The sequence below is a fragment of the Zosterops lateralis genome (genome assembly GCF_965231275.1).
Source record: "Zosterops lateralis genome assembly, chromosome: W".
Classification (NCBI taxonomy): domain Eukaryota; kingdom Metazoa; phylum Chordata; class Aves; order Passeriformes; family Zosteropidae; genus Zosterops; species Zosterops lateralis.
This window is the reverse complement of record NC_139801.1, coordinates 5255780-5273635: the sequence shown is the minus strand read 5'-3', so window position 1 is coordinate 5273635 and position 17856 is coordinate 5255780. Positions and strand designations below refer to the sequence as shown.

The 17856-nt window shown below is 54.4% G+C and overlaps 1 pseudogene across 1 annotated transcript; it reads right to left on the bottom strand.

Annotated features, from left to right (window-relative positions):
• Positions 1-1460: 1460 nt before the first annotated feature.
• On the bottom strand, positions 1461-16981 carry LOC310922068 (phosphatidylinositol 3,4,5-trisphosphate 5-phosphatase 2A-like; annotated as a pseudogene). The gene is made up of 24 exons: positions 16845-16981; positions 14656-14719; positions 13727-14055; positions 13514-13651; positions 13230-13307; positions 13022-13108; positions 12767-12874; positions 12013-12127; positions 11705-11830; positions 11429-11510; positions 10836-11032; positions 10457-10574; positions 10252-10348; positions 5151-5289; positions 4966-5065; positions 4614-4702; positions 3494-3575; positions 3304-3393; positions 3106-3222; positions 2936-3022; positions 2696-2778; positions 2344-2494; positions 2147-2228; positions 1461-1758 (listed from the first exon to the last, which is right to left on the bottom strand). The product of its transcript is annotated as a phosphatidylinositol 3,4,5-trisphosphate 5-phosphatase 2A-like (transcript).
• Positions 16982-17856: the final 875 nt, after the last annotated feature.

Genomic DNA, 17856 nt, shown 5'->3' with positions numbered 1-17856 from the left:
AAAACCGGGGCCACCTCGTGTGTCGCACGGCCAAGACTGCCGGATCGGGATGTCCCTATGTTTTTGAGGGGGTGCCCCTCTCCCTGTACCGGGCAGAGCGGGGGGGGGGTGGGGGGGGGGAGGGGTCAGGGCCTGTGACACCTGTCAGCTTTGCGATGGGCAAGGGCAGCCTCGAGGGCTGGAGTGTGCAGCGTTCCCATGGAACAAGGAGAGGCAGGGGTGTCAAAGTCTGTCCAAGGATGTGATATGCCTCACAACTGTCTCCAATGGTTGGGGACTGGGACCCCGGACTCTGAAGGCAGCCTCTGGCCTGGCTGAGGTGGAACGTTTGCCAAGTCTCAGAGGACTGGTCTGCATCTCCATGAGAACGGAGTGCAAGAACAATGGAACTGGTCACAGGGGACTGAGCCGAGGCTGCTTGTCCTAACTGGTCTGTCCATACCAGAAGTACGGCTTGCAACTTGTTCCTGAGCATCCAACCTCAAGACAGGTGGTTCCTGCCTTGGCTCTGTGCCCCTTGCTTTGGTTCCCTTTGGCTCTGTGCCACTCGCTTTGGTCCCCGCCTTGACCAACCTATAAAAACTCTGGAGACCCCCGCTCACTTTTGTGATCACCCCACTGGAGAAGATCATGTCTATAGGCATCTCTAGGCCTTGAGGACTCGTCCCTCCACGCTGGTAGCTATAATCCCCTTCCCCTCTTTCTCTATCTTTCTTGCTTTTCCTTATTTTCTCTCCCCACTATCGCATTTGTTGGCACTAAATAAAGGTGCATTTTTGTTTAAGTAAACTGAGTTGTCCCCCGCTGTGTCTTTTGCGCTCTGAGATCCCTAAAACGAACCATCAGGTTCCCCGCACATATTTGCGGACCCTGACAAGGGGGCAATGCCTTGGAGCATTCAGGACACTGGGAGCCGGTGTCTTCCCCACCTGGCTCGGCACTTTCTCTCCCTGCCCTTTCGCAGAACCAGGTGTGCAAACACGCACTCAGTCCGTGACACTTTATTCCGAATAGTGATAGCAAAGAGAGCGCAGCGGCTTTGGGAGCTGTGCTGAAGGAAAAGGCCTCCGGGAGCACCGTCTGAGCAGGGCTGAGCACAAGGGAGCAGCTGCCGAGGGCACGAGGGTGCACAGGGCTGAGCGCAGTTGTTGCTACATCCTGGCAGGCTGCAGGTTGGCGGGTGGAGGCAGCTGAGCCTAGTTGTTGCTACATCCTGGCAGGCTGCAGGTTGGCGGGTGGAGGCAGCTGAGCCTCCAGGTCCGAAGCACCCAGTGCTCCCCACTTCCTGAATGTCATCGGCACTTCCTGGCAGGGCCACAGTAGCAGCTCCAGGGCGTGGTGGGTCTGGTGCAGTGGGAGCTCCTGTCTGTCCCCCCTGCACTGTGGTAACACCTGGTCCAGCTGGCTCAGGTGAGTGGCCACACACAGCGAGCAGTCTCCCAGCCCCACCATGTCCCTCGTCAGGATGGCCAACTTGGGTCTTTTGTGGTGGCCCACTCTCGGGGGCTGAGTGGGTGCCCACGGGACGGGCTCGGTGGTCCATAGCGGGGCTGGCCACACCACGGCTCTTCATCTGTGGGCAACGGGACCCGTGGTCCAATGGGGCTCTGGCACCACTGGCCCCCGGCTGGGCCCTCTGCCTGCTTCTTGGGGGCTTCTCTGGGGGCTGCGACTCACGCGTTGGGCACTCCCTTGAAGGTAAAGTAGGCAGGGTTGGTGTGGCCGGTGGCCGGCTCCAGGAGGTTGCGGGGGCGGCTCCTGTGAAGCACAAAGAGGGAAAGGGCTCAGCATCCGTCTGTAGCCCTGGTTCGTGCCTGAGATGTTTTGGTTTTCTGAAATTCTTTTCCCAGGGAATTTTCTGTAAACAAGAGACATGTTTTTGTAGCTGTAACTTTGTTTTTCATTCATTTTCTTAGGAGGGACGACTTCTTGATATCCCTCTGGTCTGACCAATGTGATTGAAGATGTTTGTCTTTTTGTCACCAATCAGATTAGTCTGTGTAAAATAGTATATAAGGGAGACACATCCCAAAAATAAAGGAGTCATTTTCAGCCTTCTGAAGTTCGGAGTCTGTGTTGTTGTGGTGCAAAACAGTGTCATCCCCCCACTCTGAGGCTCTGGCACAGCTGAGCCCACCTGGGGTACCTGAGGCACTGCAGGGGTAGCTTGGGGCACATCGGGGGCTCTGCTGCCAGTTCAGCATCCTCCTCCTCAAAGCTGATCCACTCTGCAAAGGCAGCGAGGTCTGGCCTCACCCCACAGCTAGGGGCCAGAGGGCAACCTGGCCCAGGATGTCCCCACATCCAGGGCACTGGGAGGGGGCTGTGTGTGGCCACCATTACTGTAGAGCCTTTCACAGGTGCCACACTGGCCCCAGGGGTCCCGGACCTGCATCCAGCTGCGCACAGAGCCCATCTCCTCACCACAGTGGAACAGGAAGGTCTCGAACTGCTGAGCCGTGGTGCCGATCACTGACCTCAGGGTGAGGCAGCACTAGCCTGTGGGCACATCAGCCCCCAGGACTCGGGGGACATGGGAGCCCCCCATGAGCAGCAGCACCTGGAGCAGGGTGGGTGCCAGGGTCCCTCCTGCCAAGCTCCAGCTACCAACCTCACACGCAGCAAGCTGTAACCTGGGGAAGCTGTGCTTGGCACCCCCATGCCACCATGGTGGCCCCAGTGTCACCATCCCCACATACCAAAGGACTCACAGGTCTCCACACCCTTGATGCTGAGGAGCAGGTGCTGGTCCCCCAGGTTGGGCAGAATGGGGTTCAGCTGTGCACAGAGAGGGGGGGCTTGAGGGGGCTGCCACAGGGTAGGGGCCACAGGGAGGCTCTGCCCTGGGGGGTGGTGACAGCTTCCACTCCCCTTGGGGCTCAGGGTACAGAGCCAGAGGCAGGGATGGGGATAAGGATGCTCCTGGGCTTCTCACCACAGGCAGATGCTTGGAGGACCAGCCCAGCTTGAGGAACCCAGGGATGTCAGTTCTGGAAGGTGTTCTCCCCGCTCTGCTGTATCTCTGGAGGGGACAGAGGGGCACACATCTCCAGCCAGGCTAGGTCATCCCCACTGCCACCCCCAACACCCTAGGCACCCCTCCACCCTCCAGGCAGTAGGAGTGGAACTTGATGTAGCACTTGCTGCGGCTTGTGGTTTTCAGCATCACCTTGATGCTCTCCCACTCGATGCAGGCCAGTGCCTTGGGGCTGGAGCCAGGAGCTGCAGGCAGGTCCTGGCAAGTCAGGGTATGCCAGGGCTCACCCCAAACATGGCCTGAGGGGTGACAGAACCAGCCCTTACCCTCCTTGGGCACAAACTGTGATGTCACTCCCACCTCCAAGGTGGCAAAGACAGGTGAGTGGTCATTGGTCACGATGTCATTGGTGCAGCCTGGATGGCAGGAGGGGCAGCTGGGGGAGGGTCCCAAAGCCCTGGGGTCCTGGGCAGCACTGGCCACCTCTGGCTGCTCTGTCCCTGGGGTCTCACTCACTGTAGGAGTTACAGACCACATGGGTCTCCAGGTGTGACTTCCACAGGATGCGGTCACACCATGAGGGGACATTGATCTGCATCTAGAAATAGGGAAATCAGCTGGTTCAGTGGCGTCTCAGGTCTGGGTCCCCCTGCCCAGAAGAGCTTCCCAGCACCCCAAAAAGTGATTTCCCTCCTGCCCAGACCCTGTTTTTGGGGTGAACAGGCTGATGGAGCTGTGGGGACTGAGCATCACCACGCAGCCCCCTCAGCACCCTGCTGTCCCTGTCCCCAGAGTGTCCTGCTTGGAGGGACACCTCTGGAACTGTCTTGGTTTAGATAGATAGGTATTTGCTAGGGAAGATTGGAGTCTTCTTTGGAATGTAAGCTTTTCGCCTCTTCCTTTTCAAATTATTATAAATTTGCAATTAAAAGGCTGTCAGGTAAAGATTTTGGGAATAGGTATAGCAGTTCTTTACTAGGGATATTAAAAAAAAATACAAATGTTGTAGTACAAGAGAATAAGCAAACAAACAATAAATCATAGAAACCTTAGACAAAGTTAGAAATATAACTTGACTCCCTGTTGGTCAGGGTGTTGGAAACAGTCCAAAAGTAAGCTCTCTTGGAGTGGCAGATGTGGTCCTGTTGGAAGCAGAGATGATCCTGTGGAGCCAAGGGTCTAGAGATAGGTCCGGTTTTCTTTTGGGAGTCTCGTGGGAACACTGGATGTCTGGTGATACTTGTGGCTCCTTTTTATCTAGGTGGAAATGGTTTGGCTCCTCCTCCCTGGGTAGAGCATCTTACAATAGGATGATGTAATGTGTCAAGTTATTGGTGAGCTTCAATGGTCTATTAACAGAAGATATTCTCATGGGGGTAGTGGAAGGGTGAACAGATATAAGAAACAATGCCCCACTCAGTTTTTAACAGCTGGCTTGTTATTAGAGAAGGCAGTTACTCTCCCTCTTCTGGAGTTACAACAGATAAAGAAAAATCTCCCCAACTGAGCTTTGGCCACCTCTTTGTTTTGGTCAAGTACTCTTTAAGTATTCAACACTTAGTCTCCTTGGTAACTTATGGGGAAAAAATTCTTTAAAGTAAAAAAGGAACAAACTTAACTCCCAACCGGAACTCACCCCTGTGGGCTTGGACTTCTGCCACATGTAGGTGTCTCGGGTGCCCCGCTCGTAGTGGTACATGGGAGGGAAGGAGATGTCACCCTCATCTGGAATCAGGACAGGCAGGTGGCATGGGGGCCATGATCCCTGCCTGTCCCCATGGGGTATCATGGTCCACACAGGAGGCTCACACTGATGGCTGGCACCCCTGGCCCAGTGCACGCCAAGGTCCCCCAGGCTCTGGGCACTTCGTGCAGGGCTGTGCCAGGAGAGGGGACCCCCAAGAGATGGGGGTGACACGGGGAGGGCTGTGGGGACCCTGGTGCCACTGTCTCAGTGAGAGGAGCAGCGCCTTTGTCCCCACATTCACTGAACTGCAGGAACACCTTGTTCTTCTCCTGTTCCAGGTTGAGCTGGTCAACAGCCAGGAGGGCTTGAAACTCCTTCTTGACTATGTGGGTGAGGATGTCCTGTGCCAGGAAAAGGGACAGTGACCCCCCCCCCCCGGGCTCCTCTCCCCCCGCTGTCCCCAGCCTGGCACCTGCAGGGTCCCATCTGGACATCCATGTCCAGGCAGTAGTTGAGGTCCCTGAACCAGAAGAGGTGGGTGAAGAGCAGGGTGAGGTGGAAGCCCACCAGACATTTGTCCCCCAGAGCTAGGGAGTGCAGGATGTCACTGTAGTTCTGGTTATGCCTGCAGGGGGGACAGCAGCACCATATGAGCCAACCCAGGGACACCTCATTCTCATTCTGTTCCTACCAGCTGGGGATGGGGGCAGGCCCATGTGGATGCTGACAGCCTGGTCAGAGAGGAATTTTCAAGCATCAGACAGCTATAAGGACTGTGAGAGAGAAAGTCAAATAACTTTCCCATACACTGGTCTGGGAAGCTGTGAGAAAGCTCATGAAGGAATTAAAACAATCCTTGCACCTGTTGTTTTGCACTTGTTGACTTGCAAGATGTTTATGAAGAGGTGTTGTTTCTAATTAGCCAATAATGGTGAGAGGTGTTGATTGACGGACCAATCATGTCCACCTGTCTCGGAATAGTCTATAAAAGACATGTTTTGTAATAAACTGCTTTTTGCCTTCTGAGGAGATTTGGAGTCTGTGTCATTATTCAGCCATTCTTAATACAATAGCAACATCTGGTGATTCCGGTGTGAAGTGCAGCCAATACTGACCACGGTAAGAAATTGACATTCATTGCAGCCAAGACTGAAGAATGAAATTTCCCCACGTCCTCCTGGAGAGGTACTGATCTTTATGATCATGGGTAGAGAACTGGCCCTGAGCTGGTTGGGATGGCCCCCAGCGAAGCTAGAGTCTGTTATCCAGAACAGACCACTGCTTAGGTGGGCCACTGGGAAGGGTTTTCCAAAACTGGAGAACTGATTCTCTACAGAGGAACAGATCATGCTTTCTGTGAAGGCTTCATTAACCAAGCGGCAGCTGGAAATTGCCGAGCGTCCCCCTCCCTTCGCCTCCCCGGCCCCTCTTCTCTCTGCATCGCAAATGGCCACAGAGCAGTCTCCACTTGATCAGCAACCACAGATGATGTGTACCCTGATTCTACCGAGTGCCAGCCCACCTCAGATCCAGCTTCAAGGTTTGATTGACACAGGCGCTGATGTGACAATCATCTCCTGCTCTGCATGGCCTCCTTCGTGGCCTTTGGCTCCTATAGGATCAGCCATCGCAGGGTTGGGAGGAACGATGCAGGCCTTTGTAGGCCAATGGTCTTTGCTGGTCAGAAACACAGAAGGACAGGCAGCTGCAATTCAGCCTTATGTCTCTGCAGCTCCACTCAACCTCTGGGGGTGGGATGTACTGGCAGCCTGGGGGGAGGTGGAGGTGCAGCTGGCCCGGGGGGGCTGTAGAGGCCAGAGTTTCAACCTATGAGTGCCTTGTGCCTTTTAACTTTTCCTATATCTGTTTTAATGTTTGCCATGTGTGATTCTTTGGGTTTGTTTTGCTGTGTTTTCTCTTTGTTCTTTTCCCCTCATGGGTGTTTGGGGGCAGGGGGAGATGGAGATGCAGCAGCCCCAATAGGGCTGTGGCAGGCCAAGCCAAGTGAGCCCCGGTAGATTCATGTGGCTTCCACCACTGCCACTGGGCGAACAGTCCAGATTTGTGGATCTGGTCTCTGCAAACGTGGGTGCTGCATGACAGTTTGTTGTTTTCCCTGTAGCGGATGTGGGGTGGTGGCGGCCAGGGTCTCTCTCTCTCCATGCTCACCCCCCCCCCCCCGCCCCCACCCCCCATGCTGCGCTGCAGGCAATGCAAGTGGAGGCGCCGCCGCTACAGTGCCAATGGAGAGCAAAATTACTGAGCCAGGCATGCAGAGCTGGCGTAGCCCTCGCTACTCCCCCAGGAGCAATGGGAGGGGGGCTGCCAGCTGACTCCGCTTGAGAGAGGTGGCTGAAGAGAGCAGCTGTGGGGGGGCCGAGGGGACAGCAGCTCAAGTTTCGCTTGGCTTTCCCCTGCGCCACCCTCCCTCCTCTCAAGACAGCTTTATTTTTTTACAACTATTAATGTAAACTAAAAGGTGATAGAATCAAACACAGTTAAGTTTCACTATGTTTAGGTCAAAGTACTGTTAAGTTTTATGCTATTAGGAGTCAGTGATGATTCTATATAGTAGCTGTCATTGGTTGTGCACTATTTTAGTGTTTTGCTGTGTTTCATTTTAAGGTCATAAGTACATGACTGTTTAGAAAAGTGTTCTCTCGACTTTTTAAGATGGGCGCTACTGATATATTGATTGCATGATGTGAGTTTATTGCTTTTATAATAAGTATTATTTATAAGATGTTATTAGTGTATTTATAGCTGGCTTCTCATATACTTTACCATCTCTTTGTGTGTAATTATCTACAAGACCCATGTCATTCCAGGACCTTTCTTTGTTTTCTAGTTACTTATGCTAGTCTCATCACTGGCTCGGTGGTTTGACCCAGTGCTGTCTCATGATTTTTAAGTATTTTTCAGAGTTCCAAGAAATGTTATCTGAGCTTTGTAGAAGGCCTCCTCTGAACTGATATTGTGATGCAGTTCCACTTCTGGTTACAGAGCCACTCCAACAGTTTGCTGAGTTCAAAGCATCCCTATCCTGAAAGAATTTCGGAGGAGACCAGCTATTAGATAGTTAAATTAGTCTTTCACCCCAAGATTCTTAAGAACCTTGTTTTAAAATATGTCTAGGGAATTCTCTCCCAGTTAGAGCTTGGGCAGTGGCAAAGCCTTCGCTTTTTCTGGATGGGAATTTTGCCAACAGGCCTAGATGTTTTCTGCATCAAAACAATAATCCAGTCACTTTGACTTGGCAATTTGACCCTATCAGTATGGCAGCTGAATCTGTTTTTAGAATGAGCTTGGAGATCATTATCCAGAGATGATTGTCCAATTCCTCATTGATTTACAGTTTTTCAGCTGTCGCAGATTCTGGGATGATGGCACAGTACTTTAGTGATTGGTACTCATTTAATTCCATGTGTGTTATTATGTTTCTTATCTGACTAGTTTTTGATTACTATAAGTTTTTGTTTGTTATATGTATTATTTTGCCTTGTGATATTTTATCATATTCATAATCACAGACATACATCTCATTAAAAAAAAAAGAAGGGGAATTTAGTGCCTTAAGAATGTTTGAATAATGCAAGATGTACATTAGAATTTTAGACAACAGATAATTTTGAATAATGCAACATTTATATGAGAAATTTGGAAAAAGAGTTATCAAATCTAAATTTCAATTGAGTGTAGCATTGTGCATTATGAAATGCTGCTACCTTCTCGAAGCGTCTCCTTCAGAAGCCACTCAGAGCAGGTCACAAGGCCAGCCATTTCAAGTCCATGCACACATACATGCCTCAACAGAGGAAAGACAGGAAGGGCCTCCTGCATGATATATTCCAGCAAGGTTTATTTCAGCATGCTGAAGGGATCATGGGCAGAAGACACAGACCATGTGCTGCTTAGGGGTCAGTGGCCAATGATCTGAGGGCACAGGGGCGGTACAAAGGGCAAGGCAACCTATAGAGGGGTCTGAGGGATGAACAACTGGGGAGGGCAGGGTTAAGTGACCAATGAGGGAAGCAATCCAAGATAGATTGGCAGTAGTTCTGCAAGGCACCATGAAGGAAGTATTCTCTTTCAGCCTAGGCAGGGAACTCTATGGTAAATCTTCCCAGGGCAAAGCCTGGAAGTTTCCCTGAGGGTGTTTTTAGGGTTCCCACAATTGAGTAACAACAGCAAAGTCTAATTGATTTATTAACTTAAGGAGAAGATATGTCTATGTTTTATCATCAGCAGGTTCAAAGCAGTCACCTGTTCAATTCGATCAGACACCGATCACCTCCAAAGAATGAGGCCCAGGGAAAATGAAAATCATTGTACAGCCTTTGTGTCCTGAACAAGATCAGAAGAGGGACTGCCAAGACATAGTTATGTCTGGAAACTACAGAGACAATTTGACAACAAAAGCCCTATGTCAACATCATGGTATTGTGCTCCTACTAATCTTCTTCAGTTATTCCTTGTTTCAGGATTAAAGAAGACATCCAGTGATGTCAAGGATCAACATCTTCAGCTGATGGACTTTTTCCTGAGTTTCAATTATTTGGACTTTAAAACGATCATTTATTTCAATTTCCCTGAGAGACATTAGACACATATAGAAATGCAAGCTTATGGTATAATTATACCTCATGTAATATCTCACATGCCTTTAATGTGCCTTTGCAGTTACCAAAGGGTGTGTTTTAATTTGTGATGATTGGGATAATGCAGACTTTTGGGGATCTAGTTTTATTATTTCTGCATTCTCTTTAGCACCTGGGGTGGTTGCAGCTCAAGCTTTAATTACACTGAATAAACTTAGTTATTAGGTGGCCAAAGAAGCCATGACACAATTGTCCCCACTGTTCAACATTTTAAAGGGGGACCCTGATTTGAATTCACCTCGGAAATTAACTCCTGAGGCATGACAGGTGCTGGAGGAAGTCAAACAAGCTGTTTCTGCTTGTCAGGTTCATTGAGTAGATCCCTCCATTGATATCACTGTTTTCATTACCAATCCAGATTTTCATCCTACAGGTATCATTGGCCAATGGAGTGAAAAATGGTCAGATCCTTTGCACATCTTGGAATGGGTCTTCTTGCCCCATCAACCGAAAAAGACAGCACCCACGTTGTTTGAATTGATCACTGTTTTGATAATCAAATGCCATCAATGGTGTTTGTAATTAATGGCAGTTGATCCTGCAAAAATTATTCTTCCAGTACAGCAGGAACACTTTGAATGGAGCTTTGTTAACAGCGCTCCTTTGCAAAGTGCACTGCAAAACTTTTCAGGGCAGATTGCTTATCATCTGCCCAGTCATAAGTTATTGCAGTTGGCAAAATCAACCAACTTGTCTTTGCGGCCAAAAAGTAGTGACCAATCATGTCCAGCTGTCTCGGAACAGTCTATAAAAGATGTGATTTCTAATAAACTATGCTTTTTGCCTTCTGAGAAGATTTGGAGTCTGTGTCATTATTCAGCCATCCCTAATACAATAGCGATAGCCTCACAGCCCCGCAAGACTCCTCCAGCTCCCTGAGACACCCACCTGCCCCAGGGCAGCCCGATCCTCTTCATCCCCTGCATCACCTGTGGGTCTTCTCACTGCCAGAGGTCAGGTTGCAGTTGACGAAGCCAAAGGAGGTCTCATTGAAAAGGAAGGAGATGCCCACAGCTCCCTTGTTCCCTGCAGGGATGTGCCACCACTGAGCTCTGGGGGAGCCCAGAGGTCCTGTCCTGACCCTCAGGCTGTCCCCTCCCTCAGGGTCATCTCCCTGCCCCATCCCCTCCCTACCCAGCATGTTGGCGATCTTGGTTTTCACGCTGGAGGCATGGCCGTGGCTGATGTGCCACTGGTGCTCCAGCTTCACCAGCACCATGATCTTGATGCTCCATAGGCACTGCAGGGCCACCTGTGGTGGGGCAGGGGGTGAGCTTGCCTGGCCCCCATCCTGCCCCACAGCCACAGAGGATGGGGCTGGACACATAGGTAGGTCAACAACCTATCCCTGACTCCTGGGGATGGCACTCATGGAGTTTGTGGGGCACAGGATGCTCCCTGGGCTGATTTGGGGTGGGGGAGGATCTGAGGGTTAGGGTAGGAGTTGTGGAGTGATGGCTGCTGGTACCCAGCCCCCCAGGCCTGTCAGGGGCCTGGCTGTGCCTGCCGTTACCACTCGGTAGTTGATGGCCATGAGGGTCTTGAGGGAGGCGCAGAGGAACTCGACCCACTTGCGGTCACCCAGGGAGTTCTCCTGGGTGCTGATGATGTAGATGTCGTGGGGGATGCAGGCTGTGGTCTCGTCCTGTGTGTGCCCCAAGCCCCTCGAGGTCAGCCAGGAGGCCAGGGAGCAGGGTGGGGGCATGCTGCCTGCGGGCAGGGACACTGGTCACACAGAGAGGACATGCCAGGCTCCCCAGCTCCTCTCCAGCACAGGCCCTGCCCGTCTCCAGGAGCTGCCGGGGGTGGGAAGCAGAGTGCCAGCCCCATGGATCAGCTGTGTGCACCCCAGACTGCTGCTGGGATTTACAGCCCAAAACTCTCATGATACTCCTGTTCCTCTGTCTCCCCAACACCCTCCAAGTGAGTGGATCATGACAGGACAGATAAAGCCCATGGCAGCCAGATTGGTGTCTTCTCCAGCCTCCTCCTCAAACTGACAACCTCAGACCTGAGGTTTCCTGAGACACCTCCCAAAACCCAGGCAGGCTCCCTAAGAGCCACAACAACCTCCCAGGACAAGGTCACCTTCTCCTGGTCCCTTACCCATGTTCTACATCCCAACATACACTGAGATGATCTTGGGCTCATCCAAGTTGGAATGCTGGATCTTCATCAGCTGCAGCAGCTAGCAAAGAGCCTCTCACTTCTGCAGGATGGTGAGGGTGTCTTAGAGAGATGCGGGGCACAGCACCCCAGGATCAGGTGGACATCACCCCCAGCTGTAGGAGCCAGGTTGCAGGGGTGGTCTCAGTCCTGAGACCACTGATTTGCTGCTTCCCATATTTCCAAAGGCTCCATATTCCCCCAGGACACTCCGTGGGCACAGCCGGTGCCTCTCACCCATGCGTTGGGGAAGATGAAGTTCCTGCTCAGGCTCTTCTGGTTCTCACAGGCACACACCAGCCTCACCTTGCTCTGCACACTGGTACTTGATCAGCTGCAGGACTGAATGATGGAGGTCAGGGGGGTGATGGTGGCCCCCACCTCCCACCACAGGGCAGTGTCAGATGGGGGCTGGGGTGTGATAGGGCATGTGGCCCATCCCCGTGGCATCAGGCTGATGGCAGGGAACCCTACAGCCCCAAAGAATCCCATCGGCAGCCAGCAGGAGTGCAGCAGCCCCTTACTTTTATCCTGTGGGATCACCTCCTCCGGGGAGCCACTGCCCTGCTTGGTGACAGTCACTGTCCCCGACTCCACATCCACCATCAGGGCCGCATGCTGGGACTTCCCCACCTTCACCTGCACACAAGGATGTGGCTCTGGAGCTGTCCCCACACCTGCTCTGCTGTCGTGGTTTGAAAGCAAAACGAGTGAGAGGCTCCAAGTCAGAAATACAATTTAATAAGAAGAAAGGTAAAAAGGTAAAATAAAATTAAATAAATACAATAACACAAAAGACCACGGACAGAGTCAGAATACAACCTGAGCAGGATGGTGGAAGCAGTCCAGATGAGGTGGTCTTCCTGAAACAGTGATCCTGTAGAAAGGTCTGGTAGCTCTGGTCCTCTGGGAATCCAGTGGGTAAGGGCTGCATGTACTGTCCCAAATCCCAGCTTATATCCAGGTGAGAATGCTTGGCTCCTCCCCCTGGGCAGAGCATCTCACAATGGGATGATGAGTCATGAAGTGGGTCCTTGATGGCCCATTACACAGAGATAACCCCTGGAGGGAGTTACCTATGAGTCATGGGCAAGGCATTGATGGGCTATTAGCAGAAGACAGCCCAAAGGAAGGGGGCCTGGGAAGAACACTGCCCCACCTGGTTTCAACAGTTCATGAAGATGGTGATAGAATAAATACTTTGTGTACATCCTACACTGCAACCCAGGACATCTGCCCAGCAGTGACACTGGGGTCCTTCTGTGTCCCCAGCCTCACCTCGAAGTTCTGCACGGCCAGGGGCCTGGCAGCTGGCAGAGGGGCCACGGCCATGCTGGGCAGTGCCAGGTTGTGCCTTGTCACCATCTCCTGCAGCGACTTGAGCACCTGCCAGAGAGACAGGCAGTGTGCTGGGGACACTGGGCCAGCTGTGAGCCCTGGGCCATGCTGCCACCAGAGCTTGGTTTGACAGAGGGGTTAATTTAGGGGAGGGGTAGCTGTGCCTCCCCCTGCACCACGACTGGGGTCAGGCACCTCCTTCTCCAGCAAAGAGAGGAGGTAGTTGACAGTGGAGATCTTGTTGAGGAGCAGCTCCAGGTCTGGATCACTGTTCAAGAAACCCTGAAGGGGAGGATGCATAATTTTGGAGCAGCACGGTGTCACTGGACTGGTGGATTCCTCGCTGTGGATCTGGGCTGCACCACAAGATGTGGAGGCCCCTGGGAGTTGTGGGGGCACTCACCTGTTCCCTGGCCAGGCTGTGAGGGGACACAGGGGCGTGGCCAGGCTCTCCAGACCCACTAGCATGAAGTCGATCTCACTGCAGGAGAGGAGAGGAGAGGAGAGGAGAGGAGAGGAGAGGAGAGGAGAGGAGAGGAGAGGAGAGGAGAGGAGAGGAGAGGAGAGGGGTGGTGTGGGTGTTTCCCGTGTCTTGACGCGACACTCAGCCACCGAAAGGGGACGGGGACAAGGTGGTGGCCCCAGGTGGTGGCCCTGCTCCAGCCCCACTGTCCCCAGGCCACTGACCTGTGCAGTGTCCAGCAGGCAGTGGCGAGGGCGGTGCTGAGGTGCCGCAGTTGCGGGTGCCCTTGGCACAGAGCCTCCAGGTCCTGCACATGGTGGGTCAGGTACTTGGCCATGAAGCCCATGAAGTCACTGGCCAGGCTGGGAGAGGGGTGAACATAAAGATCCCCCCGGGCATGACTATCCCATCATCCGGGGCAGACAGGGGTTCGTTACCTGCTGTGGACCTGCTCCTGCAGCCTCTAGTGCAGCTGCTGCGGGATGTGGGTCCAGCTGGAGGGGCCAGCGCTGGGACATGGCACCGTGTGTCCCCAGCCTCGGGCATCCTCCCTGTCTGTGGGCAGAGTCACCAGCTCAGCGGGACCCTCCCTGCTCCCAGCCTGGAATAACCCCTGGCCACTCCCCAGCTCACCCGAGTCCTCATCCGGCCTCGGCCCGTGCACAGGGTGCAGCAGGGGGGTCACCAGCCCATTGTTGGGGTACTGGTAGGCACCAATCAGGTCGGAGAGGGTGCGGAAACACTTGGCTTGGATGCCCTGGATGGTCTGAGGAGACAGAGCAGGGGAAGCACCATCACATCCCCTCCTCTGCCAGGGCAGCCCCAGACTGCTGTGTCCAGTGGGTCTGTCCTTCACAATGTGCCCGTGGTGAGTGGGAAGGGCCAGCTGCACACTGGAGCCATGGGGTGAGGAGCATGGAGGACCATGGAGACATCAGCCTCCTTCAGCAGACAGGGATTTTCCCTGTGGACACCAAGGATGTTCTTTCTAGGGGGAAGAAAGGGTGGCTGCAGAGCTGAGTACCAGGAGAAACCCTGAGGGGACATCGAAGCAAGGGCAGGACAGACCCCGTGGGGACAGGCACCATGGGGCTGGCTCTGTGTGGCCAGGCTGTGACAGGGTGCATGGCAGAAAGGGACAGTGTCAGGATGCATTGTGCTGTGCGGAGGCAGCTTTTGACGGCCCCGAGCTGGAGGGGCTGCAAAGCACCCACATCCTGAAGCTTGAGCAGAAAACAAACCACAGGCTGATGCCACCTCGCTGGGGAGGGGGACAATCACCCCGGGCCCTGCACAGCTGCATCCCATCCACGCTCAGCTTCGAGGCATCACTCAGGGCAGGGGGTGCACCCCCCCATGCACCCACCTGCACAGAGAGCAGTCCCTCGTCATCGGGGAGGATGCGGTAGGTGTAGACGTGCCTCTGGAACCTGGAGAGAACAAGTGAGAGGCCTCATTCTGCTGCCCACGGCACTGTGGCAGTGCTGGGGGCCTGTTGCCCTGATTTTTCTTGCTTTCAAGTGTTTGAATCTTTGCAGCCTGATTCTCACACTGCTTCATGTAAACAATATGTATTTTTAGAAATTATCTATGTGTTTGCATAGTTGTTCTCTGAGAGGAGAACTTGATTGATGGTCAGAGTGACCAATGAGGTCCATGAAGTCACAACCTTCTTGAGCCAATCCTGGCTTTCTGTACAAAGTGTATATAAGTTGATGGAGTCAGAAAATAAAGAAGCTTTCCATGTCTGACCTGCTGCTGCCTGCTGTCCTCTGTGTGGGTCCGCACCCACGTCACAGGGGCCCAGCCCTGAGACAAACACCCCATCGCCTCTGCAGAGAGAGGAACTGAGTGAGCATTTCTAGAAATAAATCACCCTCAGCTCGGGGTCTGTGGGAGGACATGCAGTGTCCCCCTGCTTCCAAACAGCACGGCACAGCCGTGATTCCACTCGCTGGGGTACCCACAGCACCGTGGCTCCATGGCTTTTGGCCATATAGAGCCATTGCCTTGCTGCCTGTGGGGCCACTGCATATCTCTGCCCGTGTCACCATCCTGTGCCACCAGCCTGGACTCTGGCTCATGCCCCACACCCCTAAGTGCCTAAATTTGCAATTTGTCCCACACAAAGGGCCAGGCCAGTGAAGGAAAGGGGGTGTATCCTGCCAAACCTGCCCACACAGACATGTGACAAGCAGGCAGGAAGGGTGCAGAGCAGGAAGGGTGCAGGCAGCAGTGCTCTCAGGGGCTGCACACTTGGTTCCAGGTGTGGGGATGGCAAGATGCCCCATGTTGGGGGCCATAGCCCCAAAGCCCCAACATGGGAGGTGCTCACAGGCCAGCAGGCAGCCCAAAACAGCTCAGTGTGCTCTGGATTTGGGGTTATCCATTCAGCAGCCATGGTGCTGGGCAGTGCTGTGGGCCCAACCTTCATTCTGCTCTCAAGGACACAGCTCCACAGCCCTGACCCAGGGATCACACAAAACCCCAGTGCCAGGGAGCTGCCACCCCACTTGAAAGAAATAGAGTTAAAAAAAAAAAAAAAAAAAAAAAAAAAAAAAAAAAAAAAAAAAACCCAAACAACAAAAACCCCACAAACTCCTGGTTATATGTTGAAAGTTTGGGGTGTTGGGGTCCTCTTAGTTGTTGTGTAGTGGGTGTGTTGATGTTCCGAATGGTTTGTGATTGTAGGCCCCTGTGGTGTGGCCACCTCTGTGGTCTCCCTGCAGAGGCAAAAAGCACGTCTGCTCTTTGGGCACCACAGCCCGCGCTCCCCGGAGGAGACCGGGGCACGGCCGCTTCGCTCTTCGCCCTTCAACACCGCGACAAGCCTGCGTTCTCAGCGGCAGCGCGGGGCCGCCGCCGCTGCGGCCCCGCACCCCCACCGGTGCGAGTCCTCCACCACTGCTGGCACCGCGCGCCCTGCCGCCACCGCCGGCACGGCCGCCACGTGCCCCTCGTCTGCATTTCCGCCCGCGCGCCCCGTCGGCATTTCCTGTTGGCATTTCCTATGGAAATCAGTGAAACACCCATGAAGCCTCGCTGTGAGCCAGAACGTAATCAGCACCGAAAGTCCCCAGCCGAGAAAAGCCGACGCAAGATCTGGACCCACAAAAGACAGTACTGAACTGGCTGTGCCCTAAAGTGTTAGTAAACAGTTTTTTTTGTACCTCGCTGTAACTTAAAGGGTGCCCGAGAAGGGGGGATACCCCTGGATCGGGCCGGCCTGTGAGTTCCGGGAACACCTGCGAGGGCGGACTCCCGGCTCTGCAGTGACAGAAGCTGCAAAGCCGAATTGCCCCTCCTCCTCAATAGTGAACCAGGAAGAGCAGCGACGGCTCAGGCCATCCCTTGAGCTACTCCCTTGAGAGCTGATCAATAAAGGCATTTTAAGGAGAAAACATTGTCTCCTGCCCATTTTTAACACACTCACCCCACTCATATCCCTGCAGAAGGCTCTTCCATGAGGTTTTGGCAGTGCAGGGAGAAGCACAGAGGGAGGCAGGCAAGGGACAAGAGACAGAAGGCACGGGCAGAGGCAGGGCAGGCACTCACAGGAGGCACAGGGCATACGCTCCCTTCACCGACTCGCTGTCCCGCACCAGGAAGGAGCCGTCCCGCCCGGCCTTGGCCAGCAGCTCCTCGGCCACCGCCTGGCTGATGTCGCGGTGATACCACCCTGCTGCCGCCATTCTGCCGAGCCGTGTCCCCGTCCCAGCGCCACATCCAGCTCAGCAGGGGCTGCTGGCAGTCACAGGGGCTGTGGGGGCAGGTGAAGGAGGAGGCGGCGTGGGGACACCGGGCCCTAGGTACCCAAGCGTGATGCTGGTTGCAGGTCCCGGCGGGTGACAGGGAGACACCGAGGTGATGCTCATGGGGACGGGGTACACTGTGGCCAGGCAGCGTGGCAGGAGCACTAGGGGGGCAGCTGGTAGAGGCTGGAGGGTCTGGATGATCCTCATCACAGAGGCTCCAGCCTGCAGGGAACACGGGGGCAGATCAGCGAGCGCATCTCTCCTGTTGGGGAGTCACAGGAAAAGTGGCCCTGGGCCACCATCCTGCCGTGGTGCACGGCGAGGACAGACCGTGCTGGTGGTACCCAGGGGTCCGACCTCACCCTACACACTCACCGTCTCTCACAGACGCCGTGCGGGGCTCCCCCGTCTCTTGTGGGGTGCTGTGGGCAGCGAGCTGAGCTTTCGGGCTTCCCCCGGTGGGTCACCCCGGCCCCCTGCCCGCCACGCTGCCCACGGGGCGGCAGGGCGGGGTCACGCAGTGCCCACCGCGATGCCCTCGGTCCCCGTCCCACGGGCCGGCCCCTCCGCTCGGTGCTGCTGCGCTGCTCGCTCTGCACCGCGGCGGCCGCGCTCTTCCTCCTTCTGTGCTCTCCGCAGCCCCGGAGCCGCCTCCTCGCTCCTCCTCCAGCCCCGCTACCGGGGCCAGGCAGCGGCCACGGGGGGTCGGCACGGCGGGGACAGCGGGGACACTCCCGCAGCGCGCTCTGCCTCCACCTGCTCCCTCCACATCCTGCTCGGGGATGAGGGATGGGCAGAGTCCTGGGAGAAGG